The following is a 27,004-nucleotide window of genomic DNA, read 5'->3' on the forward strand; positions in this document are numbered from 1 at the left end:
TCTTCTTTTCCAACTATAGTTTTAAGAAGCCTACAAACTTAATTATTTGTTCAATATTATTTTATGAATTAACTTAATATATTACCTTGATCTTAAACACCCTCTATAGTTTCACAATGTGCAATTTTTTTGACTGTATCAATACCATTAAAAAAGTTATATTCGTATATTTAAAATATATACCTTTGTTCCCCTCTATATAGTCTTTAAATTACTTATATTAGCCTTAATATGTAAAATTTTTCCTGTTGAAGAAGATAATTCTACATTGCCTAAATATGTATAAATATTTTGTTTAAAAAATAATAATTGTACTATTAACAATTCTAACAATTATATATGAACCTATCCACGGCTGCAACATTTTCCCTCCTTTCCTGTCAGCCCGACGATTATTCCACGCAAGCACTTTTACATTTATGTGATAAAGTGCATTTTTAGCAGCATTACGAGTTTTATAATCTCGTTGCTGCTTAAGCTGAGCTTTACAATTTTTTTTAGTCTTGAATATGTCTTTCATATTGTCTGTACTTCTTTGGTAATTGCATTCAAAGTCTATGTCAGAAAGATCATCTGGATCTGGTCTCTATCATCCTTAAATAATAAAAATAAATATTTATTATGTATATTAATTTTATACAAATAGTGATATATATATCATACCTCACAGGGAGTAAAGCTTTCCTGCCATACATCATCTCATATGGGATGAATTTTGAGGATTCATGCCTTGATGTATTGTAGGCAAATACAATACCAGGGAAAACTCCAGGTCAATCTTTCTGATTGCCTTTTGTACACTTCAAAAGTGAATTTTGAAGAGTACGATTGGCTCTCTCTACCATGCCATTAGCCTGAGGATGGTAGGCACTTGTCACTCTTTGCTGGGTTCCCACGAGTTTGTGATATTCATTGCTCACTTGGTTTACAAACTCGCGACCCTGATCCTTAATTTGGACCTATAAATATCATTATATTATAAAAATTTCACTTGAGCCATACCTGTATAACAGTGAATACAAAAAGAGGGTCACTGAATGGGCTATCTTATCCTTTAAAGGCTGTGCTTCTATATATTTTGAAAAATAATCAACAGCAACTCTATATATTTATATCAATCAATGCTCCCTGGCAATGAACACAGATCTACCCCTATTTGTGTCCATACCTTAGATGGAATAGGAATAGACTACATTCCCAAGCTTGTTTTGTCAATCGGGAATTATATCTTTGACATAGGTCGCATGATTTTACAAAGTCAATGACATCTTGCCGCATTCCTTACCACAAATATCTAAATGACATAATTGAAATGATATGTTGTTTTTTTAAGTTTTAAGCATGTTAAAAGAAATTTTTTAAAAGTTAAATTTAAAAATTTTTTTCTATCAATTGAAAGAGATGAGTATATTGTTAATGCCTGATGTATAAATTTTTAAATTCTTTCTAAAGTGGTGAAAGCTTATTGGGTCATATCAGGTTAAAACTGAGCAATATTTACTACCTGATGTATGTTTTTAAAGTACATTTTAGAAGAGCTTTTTGGGTCATATGGCTAAATCTGAGCAATATTAAAAAAAATATTCTATCAATTGAAAGAAATTTTTATATTGAGTACTGTATCCTTGCTTATAAATTTTAGAATTTATCAATATTCATAAAAATTTAAAAACAATACTTCAATTAAAATACAATATTTAAAAAAAATTTCTATCAATTGAAAGAGATTTTTATATTAAGTACTGCAATCTTGCTTATAAATTTGAATTTATCATATATTCATAAAAGTTTAGAAACAATACTTCAATTAAAATTGAGCAATATTTAAAAAATATTCTATCAATTGAAAGAGATTTTTATATTGAGTACTGTATCCTTGCTTATAAATTGTGGAATTTATCAGTAATATTCATAAAAATTTAGAAACAATACTTAAACCAGTCTATAAAATTATGTTATAAATAGTGTAAATATACCTTTCAACTAGTTTCATATGTCTTGTTGATTACAAAGTTACCTGATAATGACATTTCTGTGAGATTTGCCTCACATCCTCCATGGAATGAAACTAAAAGTTTTAGTTGTTGGCTAAAGAGTAGGATAACTTCAGCATTATGTAGGTGATGGTATAATTTGTCATTCTCTAAGAAAAACTTGGCACATTTGACTAAGGTTTTTAACCCATGATCGCCGATATAGGAGGTTGGGTAGGGGTTTTGCATTTAAGGTAATTATAAATATCAATGATAACATCGAGATTCACTATTTTATCATTTTTATATATTAATAAATATTTTACTTTTGGAATTTAAATTTTGAATTCGGATGCAACTTAGTACAAATTAGATAATAAAATTAAAATTCGATTCAAAATTTAATTTCGAAAATTAAATTATAAATTTACAAGAATTTCAGTAATATAAAAAAAAACTCATGATCATATAAATCTCCTTATTAATATACATTGTAATTAAGATCTTTGTTATTAATCAACTCCCTCTAAACACTCTTTATCAAAGGGGGAGGTAATCTACCACAGTGATATCTTAACTCAGAAGTATGTGATAAGGGGAGTTAATTAATCACACTACACCGACCCTGACTAACTTCTGCTCACCAGCTTTCTTAATCCTAAAGACGAACAGTACCCCGGGGGTAATATCAGACTTCTTCAGAGTTTTAAAGAACTTCATAAGATATCCCTATAATCTGAAAACTATCCCGGCAATTGCACAAAATTTGGCCAGGGCCCAATTATCTACGAAAATTGACTTATGATTGGCTATCTATGCAATTCCGCTGGCAATATCGAGGCAAACTCCGGTTATAATCGGGTCAACAAAGTACTTTACAAAGACAACCTATATGCTCTACAGAATATAGTCTTGGATTTTTACGACAAATTAGTAAGAACCTTCAGATATTCAGTTTATTTGGATGACATCTTAATTTACGGGGAGTCGGAAGAAACAGTAAACCGAGATACTCAAGTCTTAACAGATATGGCAGCGTTGGGGCCTAACTATCAATGATGGGAAGTTGGTATTGTACCCTAAAACCTCAATCACAAACCTGGGAATAACCCTGGATTTCATATGAAAACAGCTGAAGTAGACAATGATAGACTGGAGTTTTTTTCATCAGTACTATACCATCATACTACACATAGACAATAGTTCAACAAGATGGTCGCCTTGGAAGAACTGAGTGTAGGGATGATAAACGGCTCCATTTGAACCGATTTTTAAAAACGGCTGAATCAATATTTTATCCAAATGAATATTACGCAAACCGGAAGATTTTACTCATAGATAGCCCGAAAGTCAACTTATATTGAGTTAGCCGTTTTTAAAAATCGGCTCAAAACGAGCCTAACTAGGTGTGCTTAACCATTACGTTTATGCTGACACATGCAAAGATCTTCGCCCCATATTATGGATCAATGTACATCCAGACATTTATAGTTCACATTATAATGTTATCGTCGGCTTATTATATGAATTTTATAATCTGTTTTACCTGTAATTTAATAAATTTTTGTTTATAATATACTCTTATTTTCTCTATTACTTTCAGTGACGCATTAGATGGCAAAAGGAGGGTATAATAATACCTGTTATGCAAGGTGAGTGGGCTATGGGTGGGAAGTTATGCTTGTGCGCTGCGCTGATTTTAGAGTAACGTTAAATCCGGGTTTGGTTGAGTTGAAGTACCCATTGCCAAGAGTGGAGGAGATTTTAACAAGTTTAAAAGGAGCAAAAAGGTTTCTCGAAAGTGGATTTCAGTAATGTATATTTGCAATTAAGAGTAAGTAAGGAAATGAGTGACAAATTAACGATTAATATACCTAAGGGTTTATTTAATTTATTATGGCTACCCTTCGGGTTAGGTATATTGGCACCTGAAGGCAATATCGGAGGTATTTTCAGGGATTCAGGGAGTATTTTATTATTTAGATGATGTGTTAATAGTGGGCTGAACAATAGATGAACACTACAAAAGATTGGTGATAGTATTATCAAGAATTTTGGAGAGAGGATTGAGGGCAAATGTGAAAAAGAGTATATTTAGAGTACAGGAGCAGGGTTACCATGTCTCCCCCCATCAGCGGAAGACTCCCGCTATTTTTAATATACACGCAGACATCTTTCTCCCGCAAAACTACCGCAAATGAAAATCTCCCGCAAAAATCTACCACAATTTTTTTTAAAGTATTTTAACGTTTTTAATATATAAATAATAATTTTGAGAGACATTAATTGATTATTTTTATATTTTTAAAATAAATTTTAAATATTTATTCAAAAACATGTCTAGTTTGTAATTCTTTCTATCCTGTTTTATTTTTATTCAATAATAAATCTTTCATTCATATAAGTCAGTACAGGGGAGTATATCTACATCAATTGCAATACAAAAATATTCTCAAAAATAATAAATAATACAGATGATTTTCGGAAATCGTATACATCTATCATGTAATCACAATGTGACCGAATCTTTTTCTCATGATATTTAACGACTCCAATATAAGTGCAAACCTTACTTGTGGCAGAACAAAAATGAGCAAGGCTATCACAAATGTTTTAGTACCTGAATTCTAGAGGTCTCTAGACGATTTGAAAGATGGGCATCCATGTGCAATTCTAACAGATGCATCTAATAAGGGAAATATTAAAACATTTCCCTCTTCGCTATTTCAACAAGAATAAGAACATTTCAATAAAACTGTTAAATTTTTTTCCTCGGATAGTGAAAAATCCAACAATGTTGCTAGCCACATAATGGTAAATATAGCTGATTCAGGGTTATCAATGATTTGCATGTCAGCTTTCTGCGCTGATAATACCTCTGTAAATTTTGGCAAAAGCTAAAGTTAAATTGAGGCAGCACAAATGAATTAATACCAATTGGCTGTATATGCCATATATACTATATAATTCTTGCAAGAAGGCAATGAATGTACTATCTGTGGATGTCGAAATAATTGTGATGAAATGTTTTAACGAATTTAGTTCATCAACTAAAAGAGTTAATAAATTAAAAGAGTTGGTGAAGTAATCTGACTTGGAATGGTATGAGTTGTTGCGATATATACCTATGAGGTGTTTGTCATTAATACCTGCCATCGATAGAATTTTAAAATTTTACAAACTTAAAAAAACTTCGTTAAATAGATATTTTAAAAGCTGTCTTTAAATTTTAAAAAAAATTTTCGAGTATGAAAGGGCAAAAGCATATCTGGGATTCGTTTCACAATAAAGAATCTTCTGATTGTAGCAGAATATTAACTACATGAAGTAAATTTCTTACATATGAAACTAATCCTAAATATGCTTCTGAAATTTCATCCTCGAAAAAATTTTTCAAAATTTTAGGACAGCTTTTAAAATCTTTATTTAAGAAGTATTTCTTTAAGGGTTCGTAAAATTTTAAAATTCTCTCGATGGCAGGTATTAATGATAACCACCTGATAGGTACATATCGCAACAACAAACACCATTCCAAATCAGACCACTCCACCAATTCTTTTAATTCAGTGACACTTTTAGTTGATGAACTAAATTCGTTAAAACATTTCATCACAATTACTTCGACATCTACAGATAGTACATTCATTGCCTTCTTGCAAGAATTATGCAGTATATGGCATATACAGCCAATTGGTATTAATTCATTATTGTGCTGCCTCAATTCGGTAAATACACTTTGATTTTTGCCAAAATATACAGAGGCATTATCAGCGCAGAAAGCTGACATGCAACTCATTGATAACCCTGAATCAGCTATATTTACCATTATGTGGTTAGCTATATCGTTGGATTTTTCACTATCGGATGAAAAAAATTTCAATAGTTTTATAGAAAAATGTCGAGTGGAGCACTGCAATTCTAGATAACGTTATAAAATATATTAAGTAATTTAAAATATATTTATAATAATTATACATACTGTTCTAACTTCTATTCTTTCTAACACAAAAATTTTGAACATGTCGAGTGGAGAATTGGAGAATTTTATAAAAAATATATTTTAGAGCGGAAAAATAAAATAAAAGAACTAGACATATTTTTCGAATAAATATTTAAAATTTATTTTAAAAATATAAAAATAATCAAATTCTGTCTCTCAAAATTATTATTTATATATAAAAAACATTAAAATGCTAAAAAAAAAATTGTGGGAGAAATTAAAAATTGTGGGAGCTTTTTTGTGGGAGATTTCTAATTGTGGGAGTTTGGGAGTGAGATGTATGTGGGTAAACTAAAAAATTATGGGAGACTCCCACTGGGGGGAGACATGGCAACCCTGCTCATGCCTCCTATTCTTTATCCCATTCACTCTCTCATTTCAAACTGCTCATCACTCTGCCCAATTAAATACCTAACTCCTTCTATTATTTTCTCCTAATTCACATAATCGCTTGACCTTTTAATTCTTACAACATTCACCCGTTCCTGTCGACTGTCTCCACCCTCCTTCTCATCTGATTCGCTCATCATACTTTATCCCCTCTTGTTTCCCCATACATAGTCTTGACATAACATCCGCCATCCAATTCTCTTTCCTTTTCCTATACTTAAAATCCATGTCAAATGAACCCACCAATAATAACCATTGTTGCAAACGGTCTGACAACATCAATTCCTTTTTGTCTTTCTTAACTAACTCCACCAACGGTTTATGATTTGTGTAAGCCACAAAACGTCTAACTATTAAATATTTTCTACATTTAATTAATCCCACCTTTATAGCCAACGCCTCTTTCTCGATTATCGAATAATATTTTTGGCTTTACATAATGCTCTCGAAAAATATAGTATCCGACGCTCCCTTTCTTCCATTATATGTAGTAACCCACCACCAATTCTTTTATTAAGCATCAGCTGTCAGTACTACTTCATACTCTTCATTAAAACCCACCAATATAGTACTGATCACCCGTTTAAAATCTTGAAAACTATTCTCTTGCCTCCCCATCCAATCAAACTTACTATTCTTCTTAAGTAATTCATACAATGGTATTGCCATACCAGCAAATTCCTCAATAAATCGATGTTGATAATTTATCATTCCCAAGAAGGACTGTATCTTCGTATTCCTCGGCTCGCGCATCTTAACAATACTATAATTATTCTTATGTATCGGTGTAATCTCAAATCCTCTTATACTATGTCCCAAGTATTCTATCACATCATATTTATTACAGTTACGACTTATTTTTATCAATTTTTACCCCTCCTGTACAGGGTTTCCAGGTCAGAATTTTCAAATTGAGAGAGATATTTGGTATTATGCGGGAGAAATATGAAAATTGCTAAAAAAAAAATTTTGCGGGCCTTTTGAATTGACTTAATTATCCGCCTATTATTTTTTATAATTAGTTTATATAAATACAAAGTCGGTAACTATTTTTCAAAATAAAATAACATCTTGATTAATTAAAATATATTAATTTAAAAAAAACCAACGATCTTTTTTAAATATAAAAGAATGTAAACAAGATAAAATTTTATAAAAAAGAACGATTATAATTTTACAATTAAAAATATATTTTATGCGGAAATCTACCGTGTGTGTGTATAACACATTATAGGGATAGACGCTTAATTATCACGTATCACGTTTAATAATAAGGTACTCCAAAAATAAGAAATAATACAGATGCAACTACAGTTGCGGTAATTGTAATCACTTATCTTATAGTACAACATTCACAGAAAAGCTCATCATCACAATGTTGGTAGAATCTATTTCCCATAATATATAACGACTCTAATATAAATGAAAACTATACTTGTAGAACAAATATGAGCAAGGCTATTATCAATATTTTAGGTCCTAAATCCAGGAGGTATGGGCCTACATATGCAATTCTAACAGATGCATCTAATAAGGGAAATATTAAAATATCTCCCTTGATACTCTGCTATTTCAACAAAATTAAGGTCGTTTCAATAAAACTATTAAATTTTTTCCCCTCAAATAGTGAAAAATCCAAAGACATAGCTAACCATATAATGGCTAATATAGCAGATTCTAGATTATCAATAAATTGCATGTCAGCTTTCTATCTGATAATGCCTCAGTGAATTTGGTAAAAACAGAGTGTATTTATAGAATTGAGTCAGCACAATGTTGGTTGCGATATGTTCCTAATACCCGCCATCGATAGAATTTTAAAATTTTATAAACCTTTAAAAAAATATTTCTTAAATAAAGATTATAGCTGTCCTAACATTTTGAAAATTTTTTTCAATAATGAATGGCAGAGGCATATTTAGGAATGATTTCACATGTAGGAAATCTACTACATGCTGTTAATGTGTAGTTGCACTCAGAAGAATCTTAATAAAGATTCGGCGCAAGCGGCTTGTCAGTTCAGCGATTTTTATTTAAAAACCAGACAAGTTTAGACATTCAAATTTAGTAATATAATTTACATTGGTAAGCGGAAAATAGATCCCCGGAAAAAAAAATTCCCGAAAATAATTGCCCAGGAACAAAATCCCCAGAAAAAAATATCCCCTGGAAAATAATTCCCCGAAAAAAAAATCTTAGGAAAAAATTCCCATAGAAGATTATTCCTTTTAGATTTTAAATTAAATATAGAGGAAAATCAATTTCCGGAAAATTATACCGGGAAAAAGATCCTCGAATAATTTTTTTTTAAATTATCAAAAATAACCCTGCGGCTTAATAACGAAAATATTTCTAAAAAATTATAATCAGTATTTTCTGAAAGTTAAGTATTTATTCTCGACACGTTTGAGGATTTTTTTAGCATTATTTATGTTTTAATTCGAAGCGATATAGGGCTGTCTTAAAATATGAGACATCTCGGAAAGAAAGCATGATAGCTTTTTATAGAAATAGATGTAAATTATGCGTGCAATATAAAATTAAAAAAAAAGGTGAAAACAAATTTTTTCCTAGAAATAGGGAGATTATTTCCATAATCTAGTTTTAATATATATTTCAATTAATCTATTTTTGAAGACAATGATTTAAATTTTTAATATATTTATAAAAACTTCATGGAAAATGAATTATTAATAATTTGTGTAAAAATAAATATTTTTTTATAATAATATTTTTTTTAAATTAAAATTTGATTTTCAATAATAATATCTAATAGTAGCTGATAGGATTTAATTTCGTTGATTTTCTCGAAAATTTAACATATTTTATTTAGGGATTTTTTTTCCTACTTTGTTAATTTTCTAAAAATAATTTAATATTTTATAAGGAACAAAAACTAAGGGAATTTTTTCCGGGGAATAATTTTTTAAGAATTATTTTCCTGTGATTTTTTTGGGGGGAATTATTTTACGCAACCTCTGCTTGCGCTATAATTATCGAATGTATATTACAAATAGTAAATAACTAACAAAAATAAATTTATATAATATACAACTATAATAACGAAAAAGAAATTTAGAAACAAAAAAATATATATATTGACAATAGGTACGTCGTTTACTTTTGCATAGAAATATTTGTATTTGTGCCCAAGTCTGGTGCTTAAAAAATTTAAGGCTGGGGTTCGTCCCGATGTATTAGTGTAATTACTATATATATTTACATTATTTATATTTTATGTAATATATCACGACTTTATTATAATACAGGAACACAAAAACATTGATATATGAAATATTTACTATTTTAATATGATTTTAAAAAATATTTTTACATTATCCTTAGGAAAAATTCTCCGAGATTATGTCGTCAGACTCAAGTGACGACGGCGAAGATAATGTCAAAGTAAAAAAGGATATATTTGAAATTTCTATGACAGGGGAAGAATGGAATCAAATATATCCGAATGCGGATAACCCAAATCGGTTAAAAATGGGTTGGACCCATGTGCTTGAAAAAATAATTTCTAGTCAATTGAAAATACCCTGTTTATGGGTATTTTCTAATAATTATGTACCTCTAAATTCAATATATTTAATAAAAATTAAGGCTTTTTGTAAACAATGTTCAGCTGTGTTATTAATTAAAAAATTAAATACTTTAAATAATATATATATAAAATTTATATGTGAAATATATAATTATAAAACAGAATTGCATAATAATATTTATAAAAGACCATTAAGTGGGATAAAAAGGGAAGAGGTTGCTAATGAATTACAAAAAGATTTAGCCATAAACTGGCGTGAAAAAAGCAAATGAAACCATGGAATATGGTGAATTGGAACCTAGAACTTTATATTCCTTGGATGTCCTACGTAAATGCAAACAATCCATTTCTAATAAATATAACATTAAATCGGATAGCGTAATCAATCAGTTATTATATCTAAAATATACTCAACCATATTTACCCAGTATAATCAATATATCCTGTGACAAATTTTTTATGCACTACTGGTTACCAGAACAAATGATAATTTTAATAAATATTGCCAAGATACTAACGTATCCACACTACAAATAGATGCCACAGGGACCTTAGTAAAAAAATTAAGTCGACCTTATGATCAAACATCTGGGCATATTTTTCTATACATAGGAGTAATCGATTTAAAAGTAAAATCTGGGCAAATACCAGTAGTTCAGATGTTATCAGAAGCCCATGATATTAACCACATTTCACACTGGCTGAATGTATGGGTGCATAGAGGTGCTAAAATATCTAAAATTGTTGTAACTGATCATTCATTAGCTTTATTGGGGGCTGTTGCCAGATCGCTAGCAAATTTTATTGATCTTAAGTCATATATTGAATATTCATTTAATATAATATTAGGTCAAAAATTGCTGACCCCTAGGATATTTATTAGAATAGATTATGCTCATTGTATCAAACTAATAAGTAGATGGCCTAGTTTATATAAAAAGCCTCGTTTATTTAGAGAATTTTATATACGTTCCGTTGCAATGCTAATAAAATCCGCTTCCTTTAAAGAGGCGGAAATATTAATAGAATCCATCCTCATTGTATGTAATAGTGAATTTTGTGGGATCGAAACTTGTCCTGACATTACGCTGAATGCTAAAAAATATCTAAAAAATATAATCTCTGGAATAGAAGATATAGACATTAATATATTAGATGAACTCGAGGATGAAATATTCATTGACTTAAATGTATCTAGTAATATAAATTACTGGATAGAAAGTATTAAAAATAAAGCCATATCTAAATGTATCATATCATATAAAGAAGAAAATTATTTCTATAACCCAGAAATAACTATAAATTTATGTAATTTTTTAAAGACCTATCCTTTATGGTCTAGTATTATGCAACCACATTATAATTATGGACAAGTTACATCTTCTACATCAAATGTTGAAAGTTATTTTAATAATTTGAAAAATAGAACATTTAAATCCGTAATGTTACCTATTATTATTGATAAATTTTTCTGTAAACATTTTGATGAGATAAGAGGATTGCTTACTATAGCTGAAGCGTCCCGAATCTCTAATATAATTAAGGAAAAGGATACTGTAGAAATTATTATACCACAAGAAACAGACAATTCACAAATTTCTAAATTTAGTAGTTTAAATGAGGGAGAGTGTCTGATGATGAATATCAGTTAATTGAAAATTGGAAAGGTTTAGTAGATCAACCATCCATAAAAAAGAAACGTACTTCATATTATGGAGCACATTGCCCTGAAATATTACATGTAATTGAAGGGACCAAGATTAAATTAGGCATGTTGAAAAATGGGAATCCTACCACAATAAAGAGACCTTTAAAACTTGGATCTAATAGATATATAATCAGTAATACATGCCCTATTGATATTTTATCACAAGCAGTAGCAGTAGCCTACTGCGATAGCAAATTATATAAAGCTTTTTTTGACAATTTAGAAAATAGTATATTTAAAGAGTTTATAGAATATTTTGTTTCGCATGGGGCCAATAATAATACATATAAGATAAGGTGTGATTTATTATTAAAATTATTCGATAAAACTAAGATTAGTAATAGTTTCTATAGATTGTCTTGCGAATCAACAATATATTATATTATAGAAAAATGCTATAAAGATATATATAGTGTAACCGATATTTTTAAATGTAATAATAAAGAATGTTTACGACCGGAAAATTTCTTAGAAATAATATGTTTACCAATAAATTTAAATATAATAAATAATACAGGTTTTGAAAGTTTGGATATTGCAATCCAAGATGCTTTACCTCTTTTAACATACTGTAAATCCTGTAAAATGCCGGACCCTTTATCTTTAGTCCATAAGTACCAATTTCATGAACAAGTTATAATTGACACTAGCTGTCAAAGTTCTAAATTAAATAATTTCCCTAGATTTATAAATTTAGGAGATACATTATATTTTTTAAGAGCTCTTATAGTATTTATACCTCCTGCTGTTTCTTCAGGGATTGGTCATTATATATGTTATTCCAAGCGGTTAGATGGAACATGGGAAATATATAATGATCTCTCAAAATCAATTATATATAAAAATAATGATTGCCAAGATGATGTTATATGTCATGCTATTTTATATACCATATGAATCATTCATAACATATCATCCATTGTTGGCATTCATTACTAATATATTTATCATGTTAAATTTAACCTTCTGGAATAACATATTTAATGACCTATTTGTGATGAAGCAGGAAATATAAAAAATTAAACAACTAGATATCCCGTTAATTTATTTAATTTTGAACTTCCATCACACCTACTATTTTTATTTATAACTTATGTATTAGGGATATGGGATACAGCATTTTAAGTAATTTACACAATTCTGAGATTATGCATCTTGAATTAAATATTCAATCTTTATAAACATCACATTGGTAAGAATATGATTTATAAGAAATTCTCCAGTCGTTAAATTTAAAAAATCGGTACAGTATAAGTATGTTTATAATATAATTCTATAATATTGTTGATTCATAAGACAATATAAATAAATCATTACTCCTTAGGTTTATCAAACAATTTTACTATTAAATCACAATTTTGCGAAAAATAATATTCTATCTTTGAATATATTATTTCCTAAATTATCAATAAACATTTTATATGATTTGCTACAGCAGGCAATTGCTTCTGCTTGTTATTAACTATTAATAGGACATGTATTGATGATTATATCTATGATTTGTGGTAAGATTTTTATTTTCAACAAATTAATTTAATCTTGGTACCTTTAATTAAACGTAATATTTAAGAACAATATGCACTTAGGTTTTTTTATGGATTAATTATCTGCCAACCCTTCCCATTTTTTATTAATACAAATTCATCGACACCTTTATCCTGAATAAAATTTCATTGCTATATTTAAAAATTTGTAATATTTCTATTTCTTGTGGTACATATTTTTTCTATCTCCTTAATTATATAAGAGATGCGAGATGTCTCAGCGACAGTAAAAATCCCTATTATTTAATCTAACGGTTAATTTTATCAATTGTCATGCATAAGCAACAATTATGAATTTAAATCATCTAATTTTAAAATTAATAATAACTTCCAGCATTTGATGGCTGTAGTTTCTTCTTAATAATAATGTGATTGCATTATCTGGATCAAGGACAGATCTTTAAAAAATTACATAAAATACGAGGTTATAGAAATATATTTCTTCTTTTCATATGATACATTTAAATATAGCTTTATTTTTAATAAATCAATTATTCTTTCATCATCAGGTTCATCTAATATATTAAAGTCTCCAGAGATTACATTTTTAAAATATTTATTAGCATTCAGTCAGGACAAATCTTAATATAACAAAATTCACTATTCAATAAGGAAAGATTCTATTAACATCCTTAAGTTTAGCAACGTAAAATTCTCTAATTAAATATTACTTTTTATATAAATAGGGTAATATATTTATTAATTTGATACATCGAGATTTTTTTATCTAATAAAAATCCTAGGAGTATGTTGTCATAATATTATATTTTATAAATATACACTATATGACTTTAGATCAATAAAATTTTCTGGAGGTCTAGAGACAATCTCCAATAAAGTTAAAGGATCATCAGTTCAATTTTTTGTAATTTACCTCCAAAATGTACCCTTTCATTCAGCTTTTTGGAAGTATGGTTATTATCATGGCTTTTGATAATACTTGCACTGTGGCACATGCCCTGATTTTTATTTTAAATCTATTATATATATGTATACGAAAATATTCCTAGATGTTTAATAATATGGTCAATTTATTTTTACTAAGGTATAAGAAATCTATTTGTATGAGCAATATTTATTTAAAGTTATCATCTGTTTTTGTAACCAATAATATATAAATAATTTATCATAGCAAAAATTGATTATAATGGGTAAATATAGTTTGTGTATATTTTAGATATAATAATTGGTATAATTGTAATCCGATTTAATGATAGTTTTGCCTGCGTATTCATATGACTTCTAAGAAATATAGATTACTGGTTTCGAATTCAATATTTCATGGTTTGATTTGTTTAACACATCAGTTTCGAATTAAATCTGACTTAGCACTTAGTTCATTTTTATCTCAATAAGCGGTCTATTATAACGATAATTATGCAACATTTTAAAACAATAATTCACACATAAATTATATATATACAGTATAAATTTTTTTAATCCTTAACACCTCTGAACTGAACACTGTTTACAAAAAAGTTTTAAAAAAAGCAAAAAAATAAGCAAATAAAAAAAAGCAAAAAAAAATAAGCAAAAAAAAAAAAAGCAAAAAAAAAAAGCAAAAAAAAAAGCAAAAAAAAAATCAAAAAAAAAAGCAAAAAAAAGCAAAAAAAAAAATCAAAAAAAAGCAAAAAAAAATAATAAAAAAGCAAAAAAAATAAAACAAAAAAGATAAAAAAATTATAAAAAATACGAAAATAAAACCACTAAATCGCCAAATTTAAAATCGCCAAAACATCATTCACACCTTGCAGATTCGCCCTCAGATAGCCTGTTTGCTGACAACTGAGGGTAAATAAATTATTCATAATAAATCATTTTATTTTAAATTTTCAAGCTGCAACAATACCAAATCTAACTTCCTATTCCATTATAATGTAATTAAATAATTTTTTGGAAGCAATTTAATTTTTTTATAGCCGATCCCATTTACACCATGCAGATTCGCCCTTAGATAGGGTCAAGGCCTGTTTGCTGACAACTGAGGGTAAATAAATTATTCATAATAAATCATTTTATTTTAAATTTTCAAGCTGCAACAATACCAAATCTAACTTCCTATTCCATTAAAATGTAATTAAATAATTTTTTGGAAGCAATTAAATTTTTGGTTATTACATAAAGGGGTATATTATTTTTTTTTATTTTATTTTTTTTGTTATTTTTTTTATTTATTTGGTGATAATGTATTTTTTCTTTTAAGATATTTTAAAATATTTTTTTCTTTTTTAAAAATATTTCTTAATTCCTAGGGGAGGGGAGGAGGGTAGAAGAATTGTGATGAGTCAATTTTATTCATTAAATTGAAATATAGTCTGATAATCTAAGCAATTTTAGGAAAATTAGCATAAAATCTTAAATTTTGTATTTATTAGGGGTAAAATAGACCCCATCTTTAAATTCTAAGTGATTTTTTTAACCTTTGTTGGGAAGGGTTAATTCGAAATAAATTGAAATATATTATTGAAATTTATACAAAATAAAAATATCGAAATATAGTAATAAACGAGTCAATTTTATTCATTAAATTGAAAAATTGTATTAAAATGTATACAGTCATTTATAAATAGAATAAAAAGATCAAAGCGATTTAATAATTTATGTTTTCTAAAATATCTATATTCAAGTAAATATTCATGAATATTCTCTCGATCCCCATGTCTTTTATAGTTTTCCTTAAGATCCCGCCACAGTCTTTCGACTTTTTGGGTGTGAATGAGTATGGAAGGAATCATATTATATATATACATAATCTAATAATAATCGGAACTACGAATTATTTCTTTAAAAAAACAATTTTTTAAAAAAATATGTAGACACAATTCTTTTACCTACCTCCCCTCCCTAGGAATTAAGAAATATTTTTAAAAAAGAAAAATGTATTTTAAAATATCTTAAAAGAAAAAATATATATTAATTTATAAATTTATCACCAAATAATAAAAATATGCTACATTATTTTAAAAATTTATCACAAAAAAAAATTATCACTAAATAATAAAAATATGCAACAATATTTTAAAAATTTATCACAAAAAAAATTATCACCAAATAATACTATATTAATTTAAAATAACATTTAAAAAAAACATAAAAAAAATAACATAAAAAAAATAACAAAAAAAATAACATAAAAAAAATAACAAAAAAAAATATACCCCTCGACTTAAGCAATAACCAAATTTTTTTATAGCCGATCTCTCATTTACACCTAGCACGTTTGCCCTCAGAACATATTAAAAAATTGATAAAACAAAAAAGAAAAAAACAAATAAAAAAACACAAAAAGAAAAAAAATGATAAAAAAATAACAAATGAAAAAAGAAAAAATGATAGAAATAAATGATAAATCAAAAAAAGAAAAATATGAAAAAAAGGGAAAAAAAAATATAGAAATAAACAAAAAAAGAAAAAAAATTAAAAAGAAAATACAAAAAAATACATTATGATAAATGGAAAACAAAACTGAAAATGAAAACGTAAGCTTCCTAGATGATTTTAAACACGGAATGAGAATTTAAGAATAAAGTATTATATAGTTAAAATAATTTATAATCTTTTTAGATAGCTTTCTAACGGATATTACACAATATCTGTAAATCGAAATGAATAACCAGGGATATTACACAATATCTGTACATCGAATTGAATAACTGAGAACCAAGTATTATATAGTTAAAATAATTTATAATCTTTATAGATAGCTTTCTAACGGATATTACACAATATCTGTAAATCGAAATGAATAACCAGGGATATTACACAATATCTGTACATCAAATTGAATAACTGAAAACCAAGTATTATATAGTTAAAATAATTTATAATCTTTATGGATAGCTTTCTAACGGATATTACACAATATCTGTAAATCGAATTGAATAACCAGGGATATTACACAATATCTGTACATCGAATTTAATAACTGAGAACCAAGTATTATATAGTTAAAATAATTTATAATCTTTATAGATAGCTTTCTAACGGATATTACACAATATCTGTAAATCGAAATGAATAACCAGGGATATTACACAATATCTGTACATCAAATTGAATAACTGAAAACCAAGTATTATATAGTTAAAATAATTTATAATCTTTATGGATAGCTTTCTAACGGATATTACACAATATCTGTAAATCGAATTGAATAACCAGGGATATTACACAATATCTGTACATCGAATTGAATAACTGAGAACCAAGTATTATATAATTAAAATAATTTATAATCTTTATAGATAGCTTTCTCAGGGATATTAGATAATGTTATTTCCCTGATCTCGGGCCTGCCCGTACCTACAACAACAAATTGACTATTGGATGAAATCTCAATCAATTCCACATATCTCCTATGAAATATCCAAGGGTACTCAAGCCGAATAATTTAAACAACATTAATTAGAACACAACGCCCCCACGCTTATAATAAATATATATCGTGATTATAACAAATTATACTGTTGTTGCGTTTTCTGATTAATATATTACTATTCGTACATAATATTATTCACCATTCCTTCCCTTATATTATATAAAAAATCTTCGACTTAGATTAAAATATAACGACAAGTACAAAAGCCATAAAGGCCGATATACTTGGCTAAATTAAATAATACATAATTCTTCTAGATAGCTACTTGTAATTCAAGTTTATTGATACATTCTTCTAATATTTTTTAAAATAGTTAAGATCTATCAATAAAAAAGGAATATACTTTTATAAGAGTAATATAATAGGCTTTCGAGCTTTATCATTGGCCTTTTAAACGATAAAATTTAATAGGACAGTGCATATATAATTTCAGTGGAATAAATTTGACCTTGAAACATTTAGTAAGCTCATAAAAAAATTTACAATGATTAAATAATGGCAAAATTAATAGAATGTCTGTCGCTGCACTAGATTTTGTTTTAGTGTACCGTAATTTGTTTTTATTAATTTTGTTATTAACTTTTACATTTTAATTTCGGCTATTAAACTTCTTAAGGATTTGTTATCAACGGAGAACTAAAAAATGATATAAGTTTCATATCCATAATTTGTCAGGTCGAAATTTGACCTTGAAATATTTATTGTTGATAAACTCACTTTCCTTTAATTTTTTTGACATTCCGTTTGAAGAATACGGAGGATCAATTAAGGTACTAAATATTGGCTATAACTAAAAAAATGCAAATTTTTAATTTTGGCAAGGTGCCAAAACCTTTCTATTTTGCTTATAACTCAAGAACGGTTCATTCTGTTGATATGCGGTTTAAAGATTCTGGAGGATCAATTAACGCACCACACTTTGGCATAATTTTTGGTAATTGATCCTCACTTTTTAAAAAAATTCTTACAACTTCACGCTATAAAAACAGGTCATAACTCAGTTGCGGTTAGTGATATCGATATCCGGTTTAGATATTATTAACGCACAAATTAAAGCCTAAATAATTGCCAAGTTTCAGATCGTGATCTTTTTTATTTTCGGTTTTGGCAAAGTGCCAATACTTTTTTGTTTTGCTTATGCTTATAACTCACGAACGGTTCATTCTGTTGATATGCGGTTTAAAGATTCTGGAGGATCAATTAACGCACCACACTTTGGCATATATTTTGGTAATTGATCCTCACTTTTTAAAAAAATTCTTACGCTATAAAAACAGGTCATAACTCAGTTGCGGTTAGTGATATCGATATCCGGTTTGGATATTATTAACGCACAAATTAAAGCTTAAATAATTGCCAAGTTTCAGATCGTGATCTTTTATATTTTCGGTTTTGGCAAAATGCCAACACTTTCTTATTTTGCTCATAACTCAGTAACGGTTTATTCCGCTGCTTTCCGGATAGAAGATCAATTAGGATCAATTAACGGGCTATACAATGATATAAGTTTCGGTAATTGATCCTCAAATCATTCTTACAGCTACAAATCTTCGCACTTTCATTATTTTGCTTATAACTCAATAGCCTTTAATTTTTTTGACATTCCGTTTAAATAATATGGAGGATCAATTAAGGTACTAAATATTGGCTATAACTAAAAAAATGATTGCTCAAATTCTTAATTTTGGCAAGGTGTCAAAACCTTTCTATTTTGCTTATAACTCACGAACGGTTCATTCTGTTGATATGCGGTTTAAAGATTCTGGAGGATCAATTAACGCACCACACTTTGGCATAATTTTTGGTAATTGATCCTCACTTTTTAAAAAAATTCTTACAACTTCATGCTATAAAAATAGGTCATAACTCAGTTGCGGTTAATGATATCGATATCCGGTTTGGATATTATTAACGCACAAATTAAAGCCTAAATAATTGCCAAGTTTCAGATCGTGATCTTTTATATTTTCGGTTTTGGCAAAGTGCCAATACTTTCTTATTTTGCTCATAACTCAGTAACGGTTCATTCCGCTGCTTTCCGGATAGAAGATCAATTAGGATCAATTAACGGGCTATACAATGATATAAGTTTCGGTAATTGATCCTCAAATCATTCTTACAGCTGCAAATCTTCGCACTTTCATTATTTTGCTTATAACCCAATAACCTTTAATTCTGCTTATGTCTGGTTTGAAGATCAATTAGGATCAATTAAGACTCTAAATATTGGCATAGGTTTTGTTAATTGATCCTTACATCGTTCTTACAACTTCACGGACCTATTTTGCTATGCCCAACAAATTTTAATTTAAAGTGAGTAATAATCATAAAAAAAAATAACTTATAATAATCAAAAGTTGGTTCCAAAGCTAATATGTCATCTATGATTATTAGCCTAGGTTTCTCAATATTAATTTTAAACATCTATCATATATTGGTAAAAAAATATTGCCAACACAATTTTGATTTTTTCACTTTGAAGGATATCGACTTAAATTTATAGTTTTAAAAAAAAACATTTATATTTTAATCTATAATTTTAATATGTTTATTAATTATAAAATATATCATTTATAATTAAGGCAATATAATATTTATAAGTAAAGCAATATAATATTTATAATTAAATCAATATAATATTTATATTTTAAATAATCGCTTTTTATTTGTAAATAACTTCTAAAAGTATATTAAATTGAAACGTATATCAATAAAATTATGTCAATGTGTTATTTTAATTAAAATTAGTGGTTAATGGCTCAATTTTAGCCGATATAGCTAACTCGATATATTAGCCAGAAAATTATGTAAGCCCGCTCATGGAGATACAAGTTTTATACTATTCGTAAAATCTCTAGGCTTGAACAATATTTTTTGGCTAAAATATTCAGTTAGCTGTTTATAAAAATCAGCTCAAGTCGAGCCGTTTAACAACACTGTTGTAATTGTTAAACCAAATTACAAAGCCGAAGAATATTCAAATCTACTCAAGAAAAAAGAATTAAATTTCGAATGCAAATGATTTAAAGAAAGATGAATAAAAAAGAATGATTATTCAAATTAAAGAAAGTTCAAGATTTTTTTCAGTTTGTTTGTAAAACATTATGTAAATGAATTATAGAAAAGTATATATATATTCGAGGATATTTGTATAAGGAGAGATCATGATTTTACGAACTTAATTATAATTTTAATTTTTTTATATTATTTTAATTTTTTTAAATTAATTTAGTTTGATTATTTTTTATCATATTATTTAATAAAGATTTAGTATCATTTTAGTTCTAACGTTTATTATTGGACGAATATTATAGAAAAGTATATATAATCGAGGATATTAGTCTGATTTAGTATCATTTTAGTTATAACGAGGATATTAGTCTGATTTAGTATCATTTTATTCTAACCTTTCTTTATTTGACAACGGTTCTAATCTCTCAATCTTATTCTAATTCTTCAAAATGTTACAATGATGTTGGAGAGTGGAGGCGACAGGGCAATTTCAACAATTCAGTCTAATTAACTCTCCCACTAGCCTCAGCAATATAAATATCAATACCATATTGGTTCAGTGGTGTCTTACAGCGATTGATCCAGGCTTTAGAAGATCAAAAGTCAGTCTAATTAACTCTGAAAAGAGATTCTAAATAAAGGGGGAAGGGGATGTATGAGATGACTATCGACACTAAGACAAAGAATGAGAGCAATAAAACAATGGTATCATATCAATATTAATGGTCGTATTTCGGAGAATTAGTCGTTTAGCTAAAAAGAATGCGGCACAAGAGATCGTTATACGTACAAGTGATCGATGTAGCTAAAAGAATGTCGTTATAAATTTTTATTAAAGATATACGGTTGACTGTTATTTAAGTTGATAATATTTAGCAAAATATCAGGTTGTTGATTAACCAAAAAATCTTCATAAAGAGAAACGGCTTTTCGTCATTAGAAAATTTATGCCGCAATCGAGCTCAATTAGAGATCGGATTTTTATTTTGGATCAAAAGATACAAGAAATCATTATCGTATAAGAGATCTTAAGGCAAAGTGGATATATTGACAAGAAGACCAGGATGCTATCGTTAATCATTGACAAATTATAGCCAATTGCTTATCAAAAATTTAGTATAGGATAAAAAATCGAACAAGAAGTCGTGGAAACCATCGTTACTCGCAGACAAATTATCGTCAGAGATTTACCGTCATTAGTTACTAGAAACCGTTAGAAACAAGCAAAGACTAGGTTAATGTGGGAGTAAAACGAGATATAATTAAAAGAGCTAGAATCGGGAACCATGCCTATACTCGCAGAATGGTGGGACTAATCTAAGTGGAAGGGTGTTGTAATTGTTAAACCAAATTACAAAGCCGAAGGATATTCAAATCTACTCAAGAAAAAAGAATTAAATTTCGAATGCAAATGATTTAAAGAAAGATGAATAAAAAAGAATGATTATTCAAATTAAAGAAAGTTTAAGATTTTTTTCAGTTTGTTTGTAAAACATTATGTAAATGAATTATAGAAAAGTATATATATATTCGAGGATATTTGTATAAGGAGAGATCATGATTTTACGAACTTAATTATAATTTTTAATTTTAATTTTTTTATATTATTTTAATTTTTTTTAATTAATTTAGTTTGATTATATTTTTATCATATTATTTAATAAAGATTTAGTATCATTTAAAAAAAAAAAAATTCGAGGATATTTGTATATGGAGAGATCATGATTTTACAAACTTAATTATAATTTTTAATTTTAATTTTTTATTATTTTAATTTTTTTTTAATTAATTTAGATTGATTATATTTTTAACTTATTATTTAATAAAGAGTTAGTATCATTTTAGTTCTAACTTTTCTGATTTGACGAATATTATAGAAAAATATATATAATCGAGGATATTAGTCTGATTTAGTATCATTTTAGTTCTAACGAGGATATTAGTCTGATTTAGTATCATTTTTTTCTAACCTTTCTTATTTGACAACGATTATAATCTTCCAATTCTTATTCTAATTTTTCAAAATGTTACAAACACTAATTAAAATAATTAATAATTCTAGGACTTTTATATTATAAGAAAAACCAATATGATTTTTAAGATAAACCCCGAAGGCCCGTTAAAGGGGGTCTGGGGGGCGAAGCCCCCAGGCTTTTATATGTGGACCTCCTCTAAGGAAAATTCCTAGATAATCCATTGCCTCCTTGTTAAGGATTCCTTTAATTTTGGCAATGTCACCGGTTACCCCGGCAACAAAATACCCCCACACCATAACAGATTCTCCCCCTAATTTGACTGTAGGAATAATGCAGTTTTCGCTCTTTAGCTGAGCTGCGGATATATTGCCTTCTTTTAGAACCGAAGATTTCGAATTTTGACTCATCACTCCATAATACCTGGTACCAGTTGGCAGATGTTCAAAATTGATATTTTCGTGTCTAGTCTAATCGCTTGAGTTTATTTTTTTTGCTCAAGAGTGACTTTTTGACCGCTATCCTAATATAAAGTTCAAAGCTCTTAAGGCGCCTCTTCACAGTTGTGACACTTATTAGGTTTTCCCGAGTCAGATTAATCTCCGCAGCTATCTCTGAGGCGATAAGGAGTCGATTACGTTTACTGATTCTTGTTATATACCTATCATCGCTTAAAGTCGTTTTGCGGGGCCTTCCAGGCCTCTTTGGATTCGATATTGTATTATTGTTGCGTAATCATTTAAGCATAAGATCGACTGTTTGTCGAGCTAGGGAATTCTCTGGCAATTCGGCGAGATTACTTTTACCCAGAGTTGTACAAAAGATCTTCTTTGAAGATTTTTGAGCGAGATCTAGCTCAAAAATTTGAGCAAGATCTTTGAAGATCGTAAAATTTGAAGATCTTTTATTTATAAAAAAATTTGAGCAACGATCTTAAAAGATCTAGATCTTTAAAGATCGTAAAATTTGAAGATCCTTTATTTTTTAAAAATTTTATGATATTTATTTTTTTACCCCTTTATCCAGATGTTTTTCAATTTTATTAATATAATATTTCTTTTATGTTTTATACCTCTTCTCCTGCCTTGATGAAAGAAAAAAATAAATTTTTTTAAAAAAAAAATATTGACACAGCATGTTTCTAAAATTTTTGATGGCTTTATTATTAGATTGCAAAATATTAAAAAAAGAGTGCCTACAAGAATATTTATTTTGATTGATATAAGAGTTTTTAATATTATCATTGAAAAGTGAAATAATTTTTTAAAAATATTTAAAAATTTATTGAAAAGCTTCCTTTTCTTCCGAAATTTAAAAAAAAAAATAAAATTATAACTGTTTCCAATGAGAGTGTAGGTAGTGTTGCATATTATATAATAGTAAAGATGTGCTAAACCCATATTTTAAAAAAATAGGGTTTGGGCTTTGTCGGTTCTAAAAAAAATTTTAAAAATTCCGGCCAGGTCGGGTAGTGCCTTGGAAATTTTTTAAAATAAATATATGAATAATTATAAAAAATTAATTTTTGCTGGCTGTGCTGGTAAAATTTTTTTAATCGGGTTCGAGCCGGAAAACATTTTTTAAAAATTTTGGGTTGAGCTTGATAAATTAGGCCTTATGCAGATCACTATAATACATTATTATAATATATTTTCCTCTCGCTAATTAATAAGTAATTACTATGTTTAAGATAACACATTTGCATTAATAAATTTTTATTTCATTTTTTTTTAAATCAAAATATAAATCTTTTTTTTTTGTGAGTTTTAAAAATAATTTCCGGTATTGAAAAAAAGGAATAAAAAAAACAGACCGGTCTATGGGTCTTGGAAACTTTCTTAGAAAGTGTGTCAGCATACCCTGGCTTAATAAATTAGTATCGCTATGCCAATTCCCCTTACTACTAGTTCAGAATGAGGTACTAACTTTCTTTTAATTTCATCGCTATTTTTTAATATTGATTTTTTAAATAATTTTAGAAATGTATCTATTGGACATATATATTTGATAACATTAGTTCCTAAATTTGATTGAGATAATTAGAATACTTTTGGATATTCGTATTATTTAAGGGGGGGGGGGATGTGCCTATTCTAAAGTCAAAATATAGTATAATTTATAATATCAATTTATACTTTTTATCTTTTATTAATTAATAAAGTTTAATAATTATTATTAAGGATAATTTATCTTAATGAGGGTCTGAACCCCGGGTCTGTGCTCAGAGCTGGTTTGGTCGATTTTTTAGACCCAAACCCCGGGTCTGGTTTTATACAACCAACCAATTAACAACACTTTAATATTAAGTAAAAGTCATGCTTTTACTATTTACAACGATATAAAATAGCAAGTTGCTATTTTAAAAATAAAAGTAAAACAAAATTAACACTTTCCCAAGATGTCTAGGAAATGTCATAAAACCACCAATAAAATCAGAATGATATAATATATTTGTCATTAGTTATTTTTTAAAATAATTTACCAAAGAATTTTTTCTTCTAAGAGATATACTTCAAAATTTATGAATAATTTACCTCTTATTTGATAATTAATTTTTTTTACTTTATATACTCTAACTCAATACATTTTTAAATCTTTCTATTTCTTTTAAAAATATTTTAAAAACGGCAAATCCAGTCAATTATATAGATGGCACAAAAGTTTGGACATCTATCAGCGAATTGGCGAGGTTTAGGTTAGGTTATATTAATAATAGCATGCCGAGCCAAAGTGTTTATCAAATTCGTATATACTATAATTATATTTTTTGTGTATTATATTTTGATGTTTATAAAATGAGATTATTGTACATTTTTAAAAAATTTTAATAAAATTTGAATATTAGATTGAAGAAATAATTTAAATATTTTTTATAAGCATTTCTAATTCTAAAATCGGACGTTTTTGGCCAATTTGTTTGGATAGCGTTATATGAAATCACTAGGTTATATTTCGTTTATTTTCTGTAAATTGTTATATGCTAATGAAAATTAGTTTCCTTAAAAGTGTCATCTTGAAACATTATATCTGTTTATAATTTTTTTTGCAAAAAATTATATATTTTTTTTATAAGCTTTAGCAAAATTTTCGAATCGAATCGAAACGAATAATGATTTTATTATTCGTACGAATACTAATAACGCAATTATTCGATTCGTATTTTCGAATCGAATACGAATAATAGTATTATTCGATTCGTATTTTCGATCGAATACGAATTCAATTTGTTTTTTGTAGGCCTACTTAAAACAAGTATGTGTCTAAAGTAAAATTAATTTTGATTTTTTTCAGTATTTCAAAAGTTTTGGTTAAGCCTTACATCCTATATATATAAATATTTTATTTTGTGTTTAAATTAATTGTCATTTTAAAATTAGTATCCCTTCACCTTTTTTTTTATTTTTTCAAATAACAAATAAGACATGATATAATATTTTTAATTACAAATATTCAAATAAATATTTTATATAAATAAAAATTAAAATATAACGTTGTTTAATAAATTTTTATTAAGCTTGATTAATAAAATATCGTTTAAAGTAGATTTGTCCAATCTGGTTCGTAAAGGCGTTACGATCAATCCTAGGGCACTGAAGGATCTTTCAACCGACACTTGAGAACAAGGAGCAGCTAGAACTACTCGAGAGAGGGTATATAATTCAGGATCTTGATATTTTTTGGATTGCCAATACTGCAAAATATTTTGATCAGATGGCAATTTTTGGCCATATATTAAACCATTTATTTTGGTCTTCATATCGATACTTTCAATATTTTGGTATATTGGAGCATTCGCGCTTTCTCGCTCCAAATATAAATCCAGCCTGGTTTTTTTAGAACATAGGAATAACAGGAGAGCCAATCAGAGATTGATTGTCTTTTGGCTTATTAAAGATTTGAATTTGTCTCCACGTAGACATCAGATGGTCCTAAAATAAATTTTTTTATATTTAATTTAAAGTCAAATATTATAAATTTACCCTAGCCTGTAATTTATCGTATTCAGATGGATAGATTCCATTTTGATAATTAAATCTGGGATCCACGTAGATCCCACTTCTAAATACATTATTATCGAATAAATATTTCTGACGGTTATCCAAACATTTTATCAAATCATTAGAGAATTCGTTATTGATTTCCTCTAAATCTAATTTGCATTCCAGCCAGAGTTTAAAAAAATCCCCTATGGTACAAGATTTTTCTTGTAATTTTATTGTACATGTATTAGCCGGCGATAATACTGTGAGATATGTTTCATTTCTATCCCACAGTCGCGAATTAATAAATGTTTCAGAATATATTTGCCCCATTTTAATGTAAAAAATTATATTATCATTCAAATTTTTTAGCATTCTATAGGTGCTATTCCCCCTAGTGACAGTGTCCAACACTGGTTTATTAACTTTTTCTAGTGTATATAAATTTTTATATTTTTGTGATTTAAATAATTTAAGAATCGATCTTATTTCATCT

At 27.6% G+C, this 27,004-nt stretch overlaps 3 long non-coding RNA genes across 5 annotated transcripts; all 3 read left to right on the forward strand.

The window, feature by feature from the left end:
- Positions 1–14,790: 14,790 nt before the first annotated feature.
- On the forward strand, positions 14,791–15,573 carry LOC135932030 (uncharacterized). Its single transcript, XR_010573256.1, has 4 exons — positions 14,791–14,956; positions 15,003–15,042; positions 15,085–15,152; positions 15,199–15,573. It is a non-coding gene; the product is annotated as an uncharacterized LOC135932030 (long non-coding RNA).
- Positions 15,574–16,473: 900 nt separating this feature from the next.
- Positions 16,474–17,101, forward strand: LOC135932031 (uncharacterized). Of its 2 annotated transcripts, none has more exons than XR_010573257.1 (4): positions 16,474–16,693; positions 16,730–16,829; positions 16,870–16,965; positions 17,006–17,101. It is a non-coding gene; the product is annotated as an uncharacterized LOC135932031 (long non-coding RNA). The 2 variants fall into 2 exon arrangements; XR_010573258.1 differs by having other exon boundaries at positions 16,734–16,829.
- A 35-nt stretch (positions 17,102–17,136) lies between these two features.
- On the forward strand, positions 17,137–17,682 carry LOC135922434 (uncharacterized). 2 transcript variants are annotated; one of them, XR_010570902.1, is made up of 3 exons: positions 17,137–17,237; positions 17,278–17,373; positions 17,410–17,682. It is a non-coding gene; the product is annotated as an uncharacterized LOC135922434 (long non-coding RNA). The 2 variants fall into 2 exon arrangements; XR_010570903.1 differs by having other exon boundaries at positions 17,414–17,682.
- Positions 17,683–27,004: the final 9,322 nt, after the last annotated feature.

The sequence above is a fragment of the Gordionus sp. m RMFG-2023 genome, chromosome 1 (assembly GCF_954871325.1).
Source record: "Gordionus sp. m RMFG-2023 chromosome 1, tfGorSpeb1-WG-v2, whole genome shotgun sequence".
Lineage (NCBI taxonomy): Eukaryota > Metazoa > Nematomorpha > Gordioida > Chordodea > Parachordodidae > Gordionus > Gordionus sp. m RMFG-2023.